This window comes from Pongo pygmaeus, chromosome 20, assembly GCF_028885625.2.
Source record: "Pongo pygmaeus isolate AG05252 chromosome 20, NHGRI_mPonPyg2-v2.0_pri, whole genome shotgun sequence".
Classification (NCBI taxonomy): domain Eukaryota; kingdom Metazoa; phylum Chordata; class Mammalia; order Primates; family Hominidae; genus Pongo; species Pongo pygmaeus.
The window spans coordinates 34172199-34189717 of record NC_072393.2 but is presented as its reverse complement, the minus strand read 5'-3'; the positions used below and the strand labels follow the sequence as shown (position 1 = coordinate 34189717).

At 48.6% G+C, this 17519-nt stretch overlaps 1 long non-coding RNA gene across 1 annotated transcript; it reads right to left on the bottom strand.

Annotated features, from left to right (window-relative positions):
• Positions 1-3075: 3075 nt before the first annotated feature.
• On the bottom strand, positions 3076-13200 carry LOC129021237 (uncharacterized). The gene is made up of 3 exons (XR_010124877.1): positions 13080-13200; positions 11498-12149; positions 3076-4144 (listed from the first exon to the last, which is right to left on the bottom strand). It is a non-coding gene; the product is annotated as an uncharacterized LOC129021237 (long non-coding RNA).
• Between the last annotated feature and the right edge of the window lie 4319 nt (positions 13201-17519).

Genomic DNA, 17519 nt, shown 5'->3' with positions numbered 1-17519 from the left:
AGGTGCCTGTTGAGTTGAGGGAATAAGCTTTTGAGGTGGGGGGCACTGAAGCCCACATAGGAGGCCTGCAAAGGAGTCAGGACAGGACAGGATTGGAGACTGTGAGGAGCCAGCCTGAGTGAGGAGGAGAACAGGCACCACCTTAGGACAAAACCCAAGCAGAAGAGCTTTACAGGTGACATTGTTTGCAGGCAACGTTGAGGGCCAGAGGCAGACGTTGAAGAAGTTCCTGTCTGGGGCTTCTCCTTTACCCCATGCCCTCTGTGGATTGGGATGGAGAGGATCTGGAGTAGGAGATGGCGTCGCTTTGGAGAGGGGAAGCTCACCAGGTGAGCAAGTGGCCAAGGAGAGCGAGGGTGAGCACAGGAGGACAGTGAGGTTCCTGGGCAGCTCCAGGACCGAGTGTGAGATCGCCCCGACATCTACCAGTGGGTCTGGCTGATGCAGGGCTAGAGTCTGGCTGGGCAGGCATGGCAGGAAGATGAGGATCTTCACAAGGAAGGGTTGACAAAGTAGGCCATGGCCCCTGGGATGGTACGGGAAGGCTGTCAGTCCAGCAGGGGTGGGTGGGTGGCTCAGGGGGTGAGGCTGGAGACTGCAGTCTGTGAACGAAAGACGTGTGTGTTCATCCTGTGGGGTGTCTTAAGTGTCGGCCTGTCGGGGTGGTCATATACACAGTGGGCCTCGATGTCATGCAGGCAGAGCAATCGCACTTGGAAAGCCTGTCCTAAGGCTGCCTGGTGAGTCCCGCAGTGCTTGGGAGCCCTTTTCTCAGTACTGGCATCAGCCGAGAGTTTCTGATGGAAAGAGCCCGGCTTCCTGGAGAGCAGCACCAGAGCTTTTATGGACTGTTGCTTCAGGTGGAACGTGGAGTAATTATTTTCTTATGACTGTTTGTAGATATAATTGTGTCCTCGCTACTCAGGAATTTATGTTCAGAAAATAATTACTATTGCATTAACTACATTGACAATCCTTTAATTCCACTCTCAACACTGTATTTAAGCCGAGCTTCCTCCTTGCCAATCTGATGTGTCTGTTACAATAAGCGTTTTAACTCAATTATCGTCTCAGACACAATCAAATTATCTCTAATATGATGTAATTACTTTTTTTTTATTAGGCTAAACTGGGGATCCTGAGCGGCGAATGCCTAGTGTAGCTTTGAGAAGTGATTAAAACCAACCCGCAAGCCTTTCTACAATAGGAGTGTGTTTTTCAAAAGTCTGGTTTGAAACCCAGATCCTCCACTCAGGGCCTAAAAACGTATCCCTTGTGCCAAATTCACCTCCTGCAGGAAGCCTTCCTTGCCCTTAAGTTGCCCGGCTGTGCGTGGTTTGCTCTACCGCCTCCTGGCCCTTGGATATGGGATTTATGTTTTTCGTACCTGACGCCGCTTGACTTCGTAGCTCCCTCCAGCCAATCCCATATAGACCTTACTGGTAGACTGGACTGTGAGGCTTCCACCCGTAAAGGAATTCATGCTGGCAGAGCCCCTCCAGAGAAAGGCACTGCTAGGATTGAATTGTGATTGGCGAAAGTTGTTAGGGGTGGAAAAACTCCACCTCTGTCCTCTTAGGGTCCCGGCTGGGCCTGAGAATTAAATGGACATAACATAGACTAACAGGAGAAAAGCGTAATGCAGGATTTATGTAGCATGGGAGCCCTCCTGCAGAAATGAAGACCCGCAGAAGCAGTGAGTCAGTTACTCAGAGATTGGACGGGACAAAGAGCAGAGCTGTGAAGAAGCAACTGAAGTCTGCGGGGAAGCTTAGAGAATGGAGCGATGCTAATGAGGTACTCACAGTACGCTCTCTGTTTGGACTTTTCGCTTCCGAAGATAAGGATGTTGCTTTCCCTTCTAGGATGGAGAGGGCATCTTTCACATTGGAATTTCATCTCAAGGTACAGCATGGAGGTCACTGTGATCTTTTTGCACCTGCTGTTTCTCAAGAGTCTTTAGCTGAAATTGTCAATATGCCAGAAGAGCCTGTTTTAACCCTTTCAAAGTCCTAATCCCCAGGACCTCAGAATGTGAACACATTTGGAAATAGGATCTTTACTGAGGTTAAGTTACAGAGATTAAGCTAAAACAAGGTCAGGAGGGAGGGCCCTAATCCAACATGACTGATGTCCTTATTAGAAAGGGGAATTTGGACACAGCTGTGGACACAAGGAAGACAAGGAAAGACAGAGAGAGGAGGCTGCCACCTGTAAGCTGGGGAGAAAGGCCTCAGAGAGACCCAGCCCTGCCAACACCTTGATCTCAGACTTCCACCACAGAGAACTGTGAGAAAATCCATTCCTGGCTGGGCATGGTGGCTCATGCCTGTAATCCCAGCACTTTGGGAGGCCGAGGTGGGAGGATCGCTTGCACCCAGGAGTTGGAGACCAGCCTGCACAAAAAAGCAAGATATCATTTTTACAAATAATTGGAAAAAAAAAAAAAGCCAGGTGTGTTGGCGCACGCCTGTAATCCCAATTACTTGGGAGGCTGAGGCAGGAGGACTGGTTGAGCCTAGAAGTTTGAAGCTGTCATGAGCTGGGATAACACCACTGCTCTCCCACCTGGGCAAAAGAGTGAAACCCTTACTCAAATGAATAAATAAATAAATAAATCCTGTTACACAGATCTAGGAAACAAATACAGGCACTTAACTCTAATGGTTAATTACTGCAATTACTTATTAGCACCAGGCAATTTAATCATATGCCTTAGTTTTCTCATCCTGAGAGTAGGACTAATAATCACATCCACCTTGGAGGGTTGATGTTTATATGAAGAGCTTAACATTGTGGCTGGAATATAGTAAACATTAGACATGCATCAATTTTTACTCTGCATCAGATGTTGTGCTGAGTACCTTACTGAGTAAATCATCACCATGGTCCTATGAAGTCAGGGCTTTTATTTTCTATGAGGAAACTGAGTTAGAGAGAAGTTAAAGAAGGGGTGGAGTAGGGACCTTGACCCCAAGTCTATGCTTACAAATGGTGGATTGCCTCATGCCAGCCTAGGGGGGCACAAGGTATGATTATGGGGTGACTGTTGTCTTTTTAAATAAAAATATCCCCTTTTTTGTTGTTTGACTTTTTAATTTCATTTCAGTTCACATACACATGAATTCAATCTCATACAAAATTTAAACATAGATAAAGAATGCAAATACAGATCGAGACAAATGTTCGCCTTCAGGAAGAGGCTGGCAAAAACACATACAATTTGCTCTCTCAATCAAGTGTACAGTGTTCAATGAGTAGAGAGTTTCAGTTTTCCATGATGAAAAAGTTCCAGAGACCCACCTGGCGTTCACCACTGATGGGTTTAGAAGCTTCCTTCTGTCTTGGTAAGAAAGCTCCTAAGACTGTTGTTCTGTGACAGTGGATTTCCTGGGCTGAGATCCAGGGCGGGGCAAATGCAGCGGTTCCCACCTTCTCTTAAAGGCTGCAATGCCCCGATGGAGAGCTCTGGTTGCCCCAAAGCCTTTTGCCAGCCGCTGGCCCGCAGCTCTGTCCGCCTTTGTGTAATAGGCAGAGCTGGGTGTGGACATCTGGGTCTGAAGCCAAGTCCTGGCACTGCACACATGTGGCCTGGGCAGAGCCCACTCTGTGCTGTGTTGCCCACTAATGGTTTTTTTATTTTAGCCTGACAACCAGTTTTTACACCATGCATCCTTTTGTCGTTTTTATTTGTTTCAAGAAAATAAAATATCTCACAAGCAGACTGCCACCCACTGTGGCAGGGATGCTGCTCTCTGTTCCCACACGCTCCGCTTGGAGGGGGGCACACAGTAGACCCTCCAGAAGGATGTGCCAGTGAGTTTATTCCTCCTGCACTGTCCAATATGGCCAGGTGTGGTGGTTCAAAGTTAAATGCAAATTATTTAAAATTAATGGCCAGAAGCCAGACCTAGGCTGCCTCACTCACCTTGTGACCACTGAACCTCTGCTGGTTCTGCCATTGAAGGGAGACGCTTCAGGGCACCAGGCATGTTCTGGGTTTGATGGAATGGTTTGAGACGTTGGTTGTGGCAGTGGTTCCAAGGATGCTGGCATCTGTCAAGATCATTGCGCTGTATGCTTCTAGGTGATTATATGGAGATCATACTTCAGAAAGCTGATTTAAAAAGTGAAATGTCCCTCCCTGCCAAAAAATAAAGAAAATCTTTTATTTGCAGCCCCAAACTGACCTAGAGCAAACTATTGTCAGAAGAATGAAACCAACCAATTCCTAAGTAGGTGGCACCACTCACAGCACTTAGGAAGCCCCAGAAAGGGAAAGGCAGGATTTCCTGGTCCCTGAGGAGTTAAAGAGAGGGAAGCAGAGCGCCAGCCTTGGGCATGCAGACCACGGGCCAGCGCCTCCCACCCCAGACACCTGCCAAGTCCTTCCCCACCACACACAGTGCTGGGCGCAGCGGGAGCCTCGCAGGGACTGAGATGGGGCTCGTGGATAGGTGTGTATCAAGGGGTGTGTGAGCGTCTATGTGTGTGTGGCTAGGTGTATGTGTAAGTTAGATGGATGTGTATGTGCAGGTATATGTGTATATATGTGTGCCAGTAGTGTGCATATGAATTAGGCAGGCGTATGTGTGAATGTGCATGTGTATATGTGTGTTAGGTGTGTGTGTTAGGTGGGTGTATGTGTGTATGTGTATATATGTGTGTGAGGCGTGTATGTGAGTTAGGTGGGTGTATGTGTATATATGTGTGTTGGGGTGTGTGTGTGTTAGGTGGGCGTGTGTGTGTGTGTGTATGTGTATATATTTGTGTTAGGGGTGTGTGTGTGAGTTAGGTGGGTGTATGTGCATATGTGTATATATGTGTATTAGGTGTGTGCATGTGAGTTAAGTGGGTGTATGTGTATGTATGTGTGTTAGGGGTGTGTGTGTGTGAGTTAGGTGGGTGTATGTATATATATGTGTGTTAGGAGTGTGTGTGAGTCAGGTAGGTGTATGTGTGTATGTGTGTATATGTGTGTTAGGTGTGTGTGTTAGGTGGGTGTATGTGTATATGTGTATATATGTGTGTTAGGGGTGTGTGTGAGTCAGGTGGGTGTATGTGTGTATGTGTATATATGTGTGTTAGCTGTGTGTGCGAGTCAGGTGGGTGTATGTGTGTATGTGTATATATGTGTGTTAAGTGTGTGTGAGTCAGGTGGGTGTATGTGTGTATGTGTATACATGTGTGTTAGAAGTGTGTGTGTGAGTTAGGTGGGCATGTATGTGTATATATATGTGTGTTAGGTGTGTGTGTGTGTTAGGTGGGTATATGTCTGTATGTGTAAATATGTGTGCTAGGAGTGTGTGTGTGTTAGGTGGGTATATGTCTGTATGTGTAAATATGTGTGTTAGGAGTGTGTGTGTGTTAGGTGGGCATGTGTATGTGTATATACTTGTGTTAGGTGTGTGTGTGTTAGGTGGGTATATGTCTGTATGTGTATATATGTGTGTTAGGAGTGTGTGTGTGAGTTAGGTGGGCGTGTGTATGTGCATATATTTGTATTAGGTGTGTGTGTGTTAGGTGGGTATATGTCTGTATGTGTATATATGTGTGCTAGGTGTGTGTGTGTTAGGCAGGTGTATGTGTGAATGTGCATGTGTCTATGTGTGCTAGGTGCATATGTGAGTTAGGCGGGTGTATGTGTGCAGGTACATGTGTACATATGTGTGTTGGGGTGTGTGTGTAAGGAGAGGGTAACGGAGAATAATGTTACTTGGGAATCCGAGGCACATTCCACAGGGAAGCCCCACTGGCCTTCAAGTTATGTAAATCCATCATCAACCAGAAAATCACTGATGTTTTCAGGAAGATGCATCACTAATTACCACAATGCCCACATTTGTGAGGCATTTAGCACCTGTGCTAAGTGCTGGGCAAACTGCAAAGGTATTAATCCGCACGGCAGCCCTGCCAGGCAGATGTCATTATCTCATTTTGTGACTTGGAACCTGGGTTTCTCAAAGAGAGTCCCTCAGCTGGAGCCTGCACGTCCAGGCAGTGGTAGGGCCAGATGTTCGATGCTGGGCTCCTGACCCTCAGCTGCTTCTCAGCCCCACCCCGGGAGCTTAGATTCTGGCTTTGTTCAGTGGCTGCAGGGACCAAGGGCTCCTTCCTTCCAACGCCCTTCCTCCTCGCCTGTCAGAATCCTCCATGGCCCTCAACATTTGGTGTGCGGAAAAATCCGCTGGGACCTTCTTAAACAGCAATTCCCACCCCCTCCTAAGCCACTCTGACTTGCAGGGATGGGCTCAGGGCCGGGAATCAGCATTTTAGCATGAGCCTTTCCCGACACTCCTGTGCTGGTCTTGGGAGAACATCACCCTGGGGATTCCACTGCACCTGGTGCCAGCCTGGCTTTTATCCAAAGGATGCACGGGGATGCCCCTGGCTGCTGTTTACAGAATAGACTCGGCCACAATGGAGGAAGCAGAAAGACCTCTCCGGAGGCCACCGCATCCATCCAGTTGAGACAGGACAGAGATACATTGAAGCAATGGAAGTGGTTGGATTGGACAGAAACTTCGCCAGTGATGCTGACATGTTGTGAATGACGTAGAAAGAGACTGAAGCCACTGCTGACTTCAGGTTTCTCCTGGCCATTAGGTGGAGACGGTGACACTGATGGGGTACCATGTACCCGGATAGAGTGGTTTAGGGGAGGGGAGAACACAGTGGTTGGTTTGTGGTGTGTTTCAAGAGAGTGTGTGAGGAAGACAAGGGGAGCCTGACTTTAGGGGAGATGGGTGCTTCACTGGGAAGGGGTGAAAAATATTTGAGAAGTTGGGTGGCAAATTTGTAGAGGAGACTGGGCCAAGAAGAAATAGCAAACAGCCCAAGGAGGGAAGGGATCAGAGGAGATGATGTAAAAGGTTGGTGCAGATTTAAAGTATTGTTGGGCGATGAAAAGAGGAGAGGTCAGGAGTCTTGCGTGGAGTCCTGCCCCTTCTGCACCAGGCCCTTTGGCTGCTCCAAGCTCAGGGTTACTCCAACTGTAAAAGCGAGGTAACACACGTGCTGTGGCTCCGGCAGGGCTGTGGTGAGAATCAACATCATATAGCATTCAAAACACCCCTGGAGGGTGTGTTGCTATGAGCAGAACTTTCCCAGCGCCCTTTGAGGTTTCTGCTATTGACCCCAGGGGTTACCCTGGGTGCAGGGCCCTGAACTCTTTTGGCAGAATGAACTCTTTTAGCCCCTGGGAGGCAATGACAGCCCTGTGGGAGGCGAGTGTGCTTCAAGATGATGTGCTGCTTTCAAAATCCAGCTCAAAGCCAGGTGCCAGGGCTCACACCTGTAATCCCAGCACTCTGGGAGGCCGAGGTGGGAGAATCGCCTAAGCCTAGGAGTTGGAGATCAGCCTGGGCAACATAGAGAGACCTCGCCTGTAGAAAAATTAAAACAAATTGGGCAAGTTGGTGAGTGCCCATTTTCTCAGCTTTTCAGGAGGCTGAGGCAGGAGGATGGCTTGAGCTCAGGAGACTGAGGCTGTAGTGAGCCATGATCGAACCACTGCACACCAGCCTAAGCAACAAAGTGAGACCCTGTTTCTATAAAATTTTTTTTTTTAATTAGCTGAGTACAGTGGCACACACCTGTGATCCCAGCTACAAAGTAGACTGAGGTGGGAGGATTGCTTGAACCCAGGAGGAAGAGGCTGCAGTGAGCCATGATCATACCACTGCACTCCAGCCTGGGCGACAGAGTGAGACCTTGTCTCTAAAAATAAAAATAAAAATAAAATGTCCAGCTCTACATCTGGGTGACCTTGGGCCACTTCTTGCCTCTTCGGAGCTTCCAGGTCATCTTCTGTAGATGGAGAAAATCCATACCATCCTGGTTTTCATGACACATCTCTTGGGTGCAGCAAACAGAAATCTACTTGGGCTCACTCCAGTAAACAAAGATTTATTTGAAAGAATGGACGTGCCTCACAGAGCCCATTAGAGTGGACGCGCCATGGACAGGGAGTACTGCACACAGGGCCCTGGAACAAGGCTACAAGGCCTGGCCCCCAGCAGCACCCAGTACAATCGAACATCCATGGAATCAGTGCAGCTATGGGAAGGTGGGTTCTCAGGAAGGCTGGGAGCCGAGGGCTGGAATCTGTCTGGAGCTTTGGTGATCAACAGCTCCATCCCACAACCCCCTCTCTTTCTTGTCCTCTCTGTACATTTGCTGGTTCATTTTCCTCTCTCTGTAGGTAGGAAACCTGGAGCTCCCATCTGCAAGTACCAGCCCAGGCTTGCATGGCCGGGGCCTGCCTCTCAGTGGCCTCTATGTATTTCTGAGCCCAGTTCCCTATCCCCCAGAAAGAGAATGTAAGAGGCCCAGGCTGAATGAGCATCCACTTGGTTACAACTAGAGGAGAGCTCCCTGGCATTGACAGCGGCTCCTCAGGCTGGAGGAGGGGCATCCTCTCTAGAAAATGAGCTGGGGGAAGGTGCTACATCCCTGTTACCTAAATTCGACCAACGGGCCATTTTACAAAGCCACCTAGAGCTATGTGTGGCACATAGCAGGTGCTCAGGGAATAGGAGCTATTGTTCTGCGTGGCCAGGAGTCTCAGGACCTCAGCAGGTGAGTTCTTCAGCTCATTTCTCATCTCTGCATACCTGGCTGGTGACTGGGGGTGTGTGTGTGTGTGTGTGTGTGTGTGTGTGTGTCTGTGTGCGTGTGCGTGTGTGTCTGGTGTGTGGGGGGCGGGAAGGGAGGAGAGCTGTCACTCCCAGGGTCTTGAGACCACAAATTCAGCAAAGTCCCCTCAGCTGGCAGCCTGATAAAACATGTGTTAGTTCCCACATTTTGGAGTCCAGTTCCAGCCCAGATCTAATTTAAGAAGCTTTTGAGTAGGTACTGTGGCTCATGCCCATAATCTCAGCACTTTGAGCGGCCAGGGCGAGAGGAGGATTGCTTGAGGCCAGAAGTTCCAGACCAGCCTGGGCAACATAACAAGGCCCCATCTCAACAAAAAATAAAATAAACTAATTAGCTGGGCATGGTGGCACAAACCTATAGTTCTAGCTGCTGTGGAGGCTGAGGTGGAAGGATTACTTGAGCCCAGGAGTTAGAGGCTACAGTGAGCTATGATCATGCTCAAGTGAGCTTTCACTTTCTCTGTGGAGACAAGTTAAAAAAAAAAGCAGCAGCTTTCACAGTTACAAGTAGAATCAGGGACATGATATACCACTTCACTGCAGCCACATCTCATAGACTTCCCTCCTTTCTTAATGGTACAAATTCCAAATACTTTACTCATGGAAAGAACATCCTTGATTAAGTTGGCTGATCATCATATAACTTATTCTGGGTCTCTATATAATTTATTCACAGGATCATTCAACATTCCACAGTTAAATCCTTCCCCCAGTACCACGAATGAGAGTCCTTCATTGCAGATGAGTGAGGACCGGGCTGTCCTGAGCTGACATTCTTGCTACCGCCTGGAGCATATGTTGTACATGAGAATTAATAAGTATGAAGTTCAGAACATATCTAGGTAGTGCATCATATGGTGTTTTTCGTTTTTTTGTTTGTTTGTTTGTTTGTTTTTGATGGAGTTTTGCTCTTGTTGCCCAGGCTGGAGTGTAACGGCCCGATCTCGGCTCACCACAACCTCTGCCTCCTAGGTTCAAGCGATTCTCCTGCCTCAGCCTCCCAAGTAGCTGGGATTACAGGCATGCAGCACCATGCCCGGCTAATTTTTGTACTTTTAGTAAAGACAGGGTTTCTCCATGTTGGTCTGGCTAGTCTCGAACTCCCGACCTCAGGTGATCCACCCTTCTCGGCCTCCCAAAGTGCTGGGATTACAGGCATGAGCCACCACGCCTGGCAGCATCATATGTATTTTATGAGAATTCTACCTTCAGTGTTGAGAAAGAGACTGAGAGGGAGAGAATTCTCGTTCAAGCCATCGGAGTCATGGAGGCATTTCTATCCATAGCTCTCCGTAAACTGAAAATAAAATCCTAAGCCCCTACCAGCTGAGTACCTCTTCTTGGCCTAGGGGACCCCAGAAAAATCTTAGAAAATGAGTGTCTGACCATGACAGGAAGGAAGGCCAGACACGCCTCATTACACTCCCTCCCTTTTGGAGTTTAGACAAAACCACTGCTTGACATTCATGCTAAAATAAAGATCATAAGACTGACAGAGCAGACCCTTTGTGACAAGAAGATACCAATTATAAACAGGACCTAAGGCTGTGCCACACAAGGGGTAAGTCATGCACCCCTACAGGTCACTCTGACCTAGTAGTTTGGTTAACAAACTTCCTTAACTTAAAACATTCTCCTCTGCTAACTCCAACTTTTTAGATAAAGATCTACTGCTTTAATCAGTTGCAAATTAAATAACCTCAAGGCCCACTGATGTTCTATAAGTCCCTGCTTTAAGATATTCCACCTTTTGGGGCTGGTCCAAAATACACCTTCCATGTATTAATTCATGTCTTCACTAGCAGCTCCTGCCTGCCTGAAATGTACAAAACTAAACCGTAATCCAACTGTCCTGGACGCACTCTCTCAGGACCTCTTAAGACTACATTTCCTGGGCCATGGTCACTCATACTGGCTCAGAATAAACCTTTGAAAAATACCTTACGGAGTTTGATTTTTCCATCAATAGCTCCGTCAGTTAGCCGGGAGATGAGGAAGTTGCCTTGCTGATCTCTCTTCCAGTCCTTAGTCCCATGCATCTTCCATGGCCTGGGGATCTCTAGATTTGGGGGTCCTGAGGCTGTGGGGATGGACTGGTGGGCCTGGCTGATGGAGCGGTGGCAGGTGGGGCTCCTCTGCAGCATGTTCAAATCTGTGGCAGATGTGACCCTGCTAAACATTTCCCTTTTCTGCTTCTTGAATTTTTAAATTTTTTATTCATTTTGTATTTTAGAGACAGAATTTCACTCTGTTGCCCAGGCTGGAGTGCAGTAGTGTCATCGTGACTCACTGCAATCTCTGAACTCCTGGGCTCAAGCGATCCTCCTGCCTCAGCCTCCCAAGTAGCTGGGCCCACAGGCACTAGAGATGGGGTCTTGTTATGTTGCTCAGGCTGGTCTTGAACTGCTGGGCTCAAGTGATTCTCCCATCTTGGCTTCCCAAAATGCTGGGATTACAGATGTAAGCCACTGCACCTGGCCCCATTTTCTGACTTTCGCAGGCAAGAGCGGGAGAGCTTGGTGCAAACCTCAGCATTACAGACACCTGCAAGAACTTTCCAGCAGGACGCTGGCTTCCTACGGCTGAGTCCCTTTTCCCTGGGGTAGTGGTGGTCTCTGATCCACAGAATGTCAGCTGTTCAAGTGGGAAAGCCTGGGCCCAGAACTGAGAAAAGGCCTTTTCCAAGTCCCAGAGTGAGCTGCTAAGCGAGATGGAACGAAACCTTCACCTCTGGCTTCTTCTCAGCCAAGCCCACATTCATTTTCCCTGTTTGACATTTTTGACTGGAGGTTCCAACTAAAAATAGTGACCCAGTTACACACAAGGACTGGGAAACTCACCCTCCGGCCTTGGTGGCCACATCATCTCGGCTTCACTCTGCGGGGCGTCACCCACAGACCCATCCCTCTCCAGCTGCCTCTGCAGTGTCAGGATGGTTGAAAACAAAAGGAGACAGTGCTGAGACATGCCAGGCTTTATCACAGCATTTGAAAGGATTCAGCATTCAACCTCCAGCCTGGCCATTCAATGCCAGATTATCAGCAGCTCTGAAGACGGCGCTCAAGAGCCTTCATCAGGAGTGCACAGCACGGCATGAGCTGGTTGTGAGAGTGAAGGTCCTCCCTTGTGGGTTGGGTGATGGGGGAGCACAGAGAAAGGGGGTGGGGGTGGCGTCATGTTGAACCAGCCTGGGCAGCAGCCTGTTTAGTAAAAGTCAGTGGGCACACAGAGCTAATGCCTGAGCTTTTCATTCAAGACCACAAGGTCCCATCAGGGGTTCGGGCACCCAATGTGTTAGGAATTCTCCTTAAAGGTGGCACCCAGCCCTCCCAGCCTGTCTTCCCCGAGCATACCTGAGCAACATCTTCATTGCATTTTAGTCCTGAGATGGGAACAGGACCCCCTCTTAGGGGCCTAATGAGCCTTCCCAAGGATGAAAATAAAGAAAACTCCTGAGTTCCTTGAAGGGAAATTCCAGGCACCTAAGTAGGCCTGAGAAGTAAGTAAGCAAGAAAGCAATCGTCACCTAAAGCCAAGGAAATAAGTCCAGAGATTTTTGGTTTCTTTACCGAAATGAAAGATAACATCTCAACATATGTCCCTGAGTTCTTTCACACACCTAGACCCCACCGCAGACCCCTGTGGGATTCGCTGACAGGTAGACCTCGATAAGAGGGAACTGCAGACAGAACTCTGACCACACTGTTCTTTGTTTTAAGTTTATTCCTGAGAGGCTTGGTGGGAGTCACCCCTGTCCCCTAGCCAGTTAACATGTTTTTCTGCTGACCCCCAATTTTTAAACAAAGTTTCTCTTCCTTAACTAGCTGCAAATCAGAAAATCTTTGAATCCACCTATGACCTGTAAGCTCCTCCCCTAAAGATGCCCCCACCCTTTTAGGCCAATATCAATGTGTACCCTCCATATATGGATTTCTGATTTTGCCTGTGGCTTCTGCTCTTCTGAAGTTTACCTATTTATTTATTTATTTATTTTCAGTCTTGCTCTGTCTCTCAGGCTGCAGGGCAGCAGCGTGACCTCGGCTCACTGCAATCTTTGCCTCCCAGATTCAAGAGATTCTCCCACTTCAGCCTCCCAAGTAGCTGGGACTACAGGCATGTGCCACCACACATGGCTAATTTTTGTATTTTTAGTAGAGACAAGGTTTCACCATGTTGACTAGGCTGGCTCGAACTCCCAACCTCAAGTGATCTGCCTGCCTCAGCCTCCCAAATTGCTGGGATTACAGATGTGAGCCACTGCACCCAGCCTACCCCTACCTTTAAACACCTTCACCCTCAAGCCATCCAGGAGGTCAGGATCTGAGCAGTAGCTTCCAGATCCTCCTTGCTTGGTGCTCTGCAAATAAATACTTTCCTTTTTATTGCTGTGAAAACTCAGTGTGGCTGTCGGGTTTTACTCACCTAGCGAGTGAACCTCAGTTTGGTTCTGTAACAGCGCCTCTCAGCGCTCAGGGCTTCCTGAGGATAAGGGCTGCCGAGCTGCTGTCTCCCTCCCCAGGGCTACCTCAGAGTCTTGCGTCTGCACCACATGCTTTGTTCTGTCTGTCACAGTTGTTTTTCTATATTAGCGGAGAGGCTGCTTCCCACCTTCCTACTCACATTTGTGGGTGTCCTCCCGAGACCATTCCACACTTTGCTTAAGGCGTGGGGCTGGGCAGGAGAAAGGCGAACCACAAACTTCCAAGAGATCCATCTGCCCCCACAATTTGGAGCTTGGGGGATTCTCTGACTCCATTCCTTTGGGTGAGGGGAACACGTGTTTAGTCAACACTGTCCTTGTTTAGCCAACATTTGCTTTCAGAAAAGTACATTTCCCATGGAAACTTTTATTCCTGAGCTTGGTTGTCCCGAAAAATCTTTTCTCCTTTTTCACCCGTTAAGCAGAAACAAAAATGCATTCCTGCAGGGAATAAATAATTTGCCTGGAGGCCGAAACTCTAGAGGAAATCTGTCCAAATATTCATTTGCATATTCGAGCTTTTAGCATTCTCCTCGTGTCTCTGGACTGGAAACTTGGGAGAAGTACTGACTCGGTGTTCCAGCACAGCGTTTTATGAAACCCAAACCAAGCTGATCAGTGAATCAGTCACCCAGAACTGTTTCCTCCCGGGAATGAGCTCTGGGAGCTAACCTTGAACTAGGAAGACAAGATGAGGAAGGAGGGAAGGAATCACTGGATTAGAGCCGCCTCTGTCACCTGGTGGCTGATAAATTTTTTATTTCTCTGAGGCTTGTCTTTCTTGTCTGTAAAATGGGCACACTTCGTTTTCTTCTATCCAAGTATTAATCAAGCCAGAGCCTGTTTAGCTTCTGAGATCAGATGACACCAGGCACGTTCATGGTATTATGGCCATAGACACCTTGTTTTCTTAATTGAAAACAGTTTTTTTGTCGGTGGCGGGGGGGTCACATTTTAACCTTTCTGAAGCTGCTGCCGCTTTTTCAGTGGACCAGCCATCCTCTTAATAGGCTCCTCCTGCATGCCACTTGTGTGGAAAGAAATAGCAGGGCCTTGCTTTGGCAGAGGAGGGCAGGGAGGGGGAGCTGGTGGCTGCCTCCAGCTCTCTCTCACAGTGACGATGCCACACTTCCCCAAGACTGCTGCCCTAGAGTCCCAGAAGTTGGTCGCATTCTCTCCCTTGCTCATGGGTCCTGGCGTGGATGCACCTCCAGACACCCGGACGTTTCCAGGGCTGGGTGATGTCCTCCATGCTGGCGTTAGATTCCAAGATAAAATTCCAAGGTACATTCCTCCAACATCTACTCCTAACTCCCTGCTCTCCAGGTGCATTATGGGATGTTTGTAAAGAGCAGTTTCGGAGGCCCTGGACCTTGGCTGCATTCCAGGATGAGTCACCCACGTCTTTGAATTGGAATTCCCCCACCCCTCTCCCCGCCTCCCCCACCCCTCTCCCCGCCTCCCTGACCATGCACCAAGGATGGCTGGGGCACCGCAAGGATGTATTTAGGAGTGAAATGACACGATGTTGGGAATTTGCCTTAAAAATGTACGTGTACGGGGCAGCTGAGAGAAGAATGACAGAAACGTGTAATTGTTAAAAATGAGGGTTCATTATATTATTTTCTCTACTTTGGGGAGTGTTTGAAAATTTCCCTAATTGAAAGTAAAAAAGAAAATTAAAACTTATGAACAGAGAATTGAATGGAGGATGTGTGTACCCCACTGGCATTGATAAACAGCTCTTGCTTAGAGCAGGGTGGGCCAGGATATCATTTTTCCAGGCTTCCGAATCCGATTTACTCATTAACCTAATTGTGGACTAATTGCAGGGTGCAGAAAACCAGGGGAAGAGCTGGGCCCGGGGAAGCATTTTGCAGGAGACAACTTAGCCTTCTGTGTGTCACCCTCTCAGCTCGGGGTTCCCCTGCCCCTTGGGGTGTCCCAGGATAGAGACATAGAAGGCAGCTTATGGGGGGAGGTCACCTCCTCCACACCTACCTTCCGCTCTTTCAGAGCTCCAGCCGCTGAGGAGGGTGAGGATGTGATGATGGGGATGCTGATGGCTCCTCTAGTCTGAGCATCTACTGTGCGCAAGCCCCCAGGTATTTCAACTACACAGCAGCCCTGTGAGGTGGTCCCTGTCACCGAGGCTTACAGGGGTAGAGTCTGAGGCCTAGAGGGACTGAGAAATGGTTCTTGGCAGTATTGAAACCCAGTTCTCTCCAGGGACTGCTCTTGCCTGGGGCCCTTCCCAAGGTCACCCAGGTGGCTGTAGGCTGAGCTAGGGTGAGAACGGGCTTGGCAGCCACAGCTCTGAGCCTGCCTCAGTAGGGAGGGAAAGAACATGAGGACTATCCAGTCCCTGGGGTTCCCCTGGCACCATGGTTCTGCCCCTGAGAGAGCACAAAGGACCTTACAAGCTTCCCTGAGGCTACAGGTGAAGGCTGCTGGTGAAGGCCCCAGCTGTGGCTCCCTCAACCAACTAGTCCCAGGGATACCTGCATCTTCTGTGTGTACTTCCCTGGGGGCTGGTGTTCAGAAAACCCTCTGAGAAGAGACTCAGATGGTTTGAACATGCGCCAAGAACACCCTGGCTGTGTGGGCCATGTCTGACTGCCTCGAGCAAGACTGATAAGCTCTGACATTACAGGGAATTACATCTGACCTGACACCCATTAGGAGACAGTCATAAAAATCTCAACACCGTCAACAGCCCTCACTGTGTCCTGATCACCCGCCAAGGCTGACGGCTGTTATTATTCAGCAGTTACAGGGCGCTTTATATTTGCAAAGCCCAGACAGGAAAGGTTATTGTGCCTTCTCCTCTGTCTTATTAGGCAGTCAGGACCTGCCCTGGGAGAGAGGTCAGCCAGGCCAGTGGCAAGGTGGTGGCTTAGAAAGATGCCTAGGGATGGAGCCAGTCACACCCAAGTTTAAGTTCTGATTCTGACAGTTAGTGGCTGTGAGACCTTGGCGACTCACTTTACCTCTCCAGTTCATAAATGGGAAATGACTCTCCATGCTCCAATAATTTTGCTGTGAAGACAAAATGACCTCATTTATGAGCAGTAACGTGCCGAAGCCCACATATTACATTCATGTTAGATGTGGGAAAGCTCAGATATGATTCGGATGTTTGTTCCTCCAAATCTCATGTTGAAATGTGATCCTCAGTGTTGGTGATGGAGCTTGGTGGGAGGTGTCTGGGTCATGGGGGCAGGTCCCTCATGGATGGCGGGGGTGTGCTCCCAGTGGTAATGAGTTCGTGGGAGTGCTGGTTGTTGAAAGGAGTCTGGCACCTCCTCCTCCTCGCTCTCTTGCTCCCTCCTCACCACGTGACACTCCTGATCCTCCTTTGCCTTCTGCTATGAGTAAAAGCTTCCTGAGACCTCCCCAGAAGCCAAGCAGATGCTGGCACCATGTTTATACAGCCTGCAGAACCATGGGCCAAACAAACCTCTTTTCTTTGTACGTTACCCAGTTTCAGGTGTTCCTTCATAGCAACACAACACAAAATGGACTAATACATGCTCTTTATCAAAATGAACTGATAAACACATGTGTCTTGCCCTTGGGAATATACAGTGCAGCAGGAGAAATAAGACACAAACATGTGACAGTTTCTATTAATTGCAAGGAATTTATATTTCAAGGTAGAATAAACCATTGACCCAATAGTAATGGGCCTCATGAGCTGAGGCTTAAATTATGTGGAAGCAAATGGTATAATTAGGTAGCCATATAATTTATCATTCAAACCGAGACACGATTAAGAGTGAAAGGGGGTGTTCTGAGTAATCAATACCAGGGCAACAGATGTGAGTGGGGACTGACCCAGGCACGCTGGGATGTAGGGCATCCTAAGGATGGCACATGCTGCCTCATCTATGGTGTAGATGTGTGAATGTTTAACCCATCCCTTGGAGCATCTCCAGGCAGGCATGTGCCTTTTCTTGCACGATCTAGGCCTCTGGGAGCATCGGTGTCCATGGAGAAGCCTGCACATGTGTTAGAATTTTAGTCTGTTTCCTGGGAATTGCTCCTGCACTCACCAGCTCCCCATCTTCCTGAGGAGAAAGTCCAAATTTCTAAACATGCCCCTCAAGGCTTTCGATGGTCAGGCCACAACCCTCCCTGACTCATTGCTTCCTCCCTCCTCTCCTGTTAGGGTGCTCCCTCTCCACCCATTTAACTTGCTCTTCCTCCTGCCTGGATGCTTGTCCTTCGGCTTTCACACAGTGTCTTAGCTCTGTGATTTGCATCTTAGCTTCGTGTCCCTCCTTGCAAAGGGCTCCCATGACCATCAATTCCCAGCCATCCTCAACAGACTCCCCAGCCTCTGGCTTACTTGTGTCATTGTGAGGAAAGAGGCCATTTCT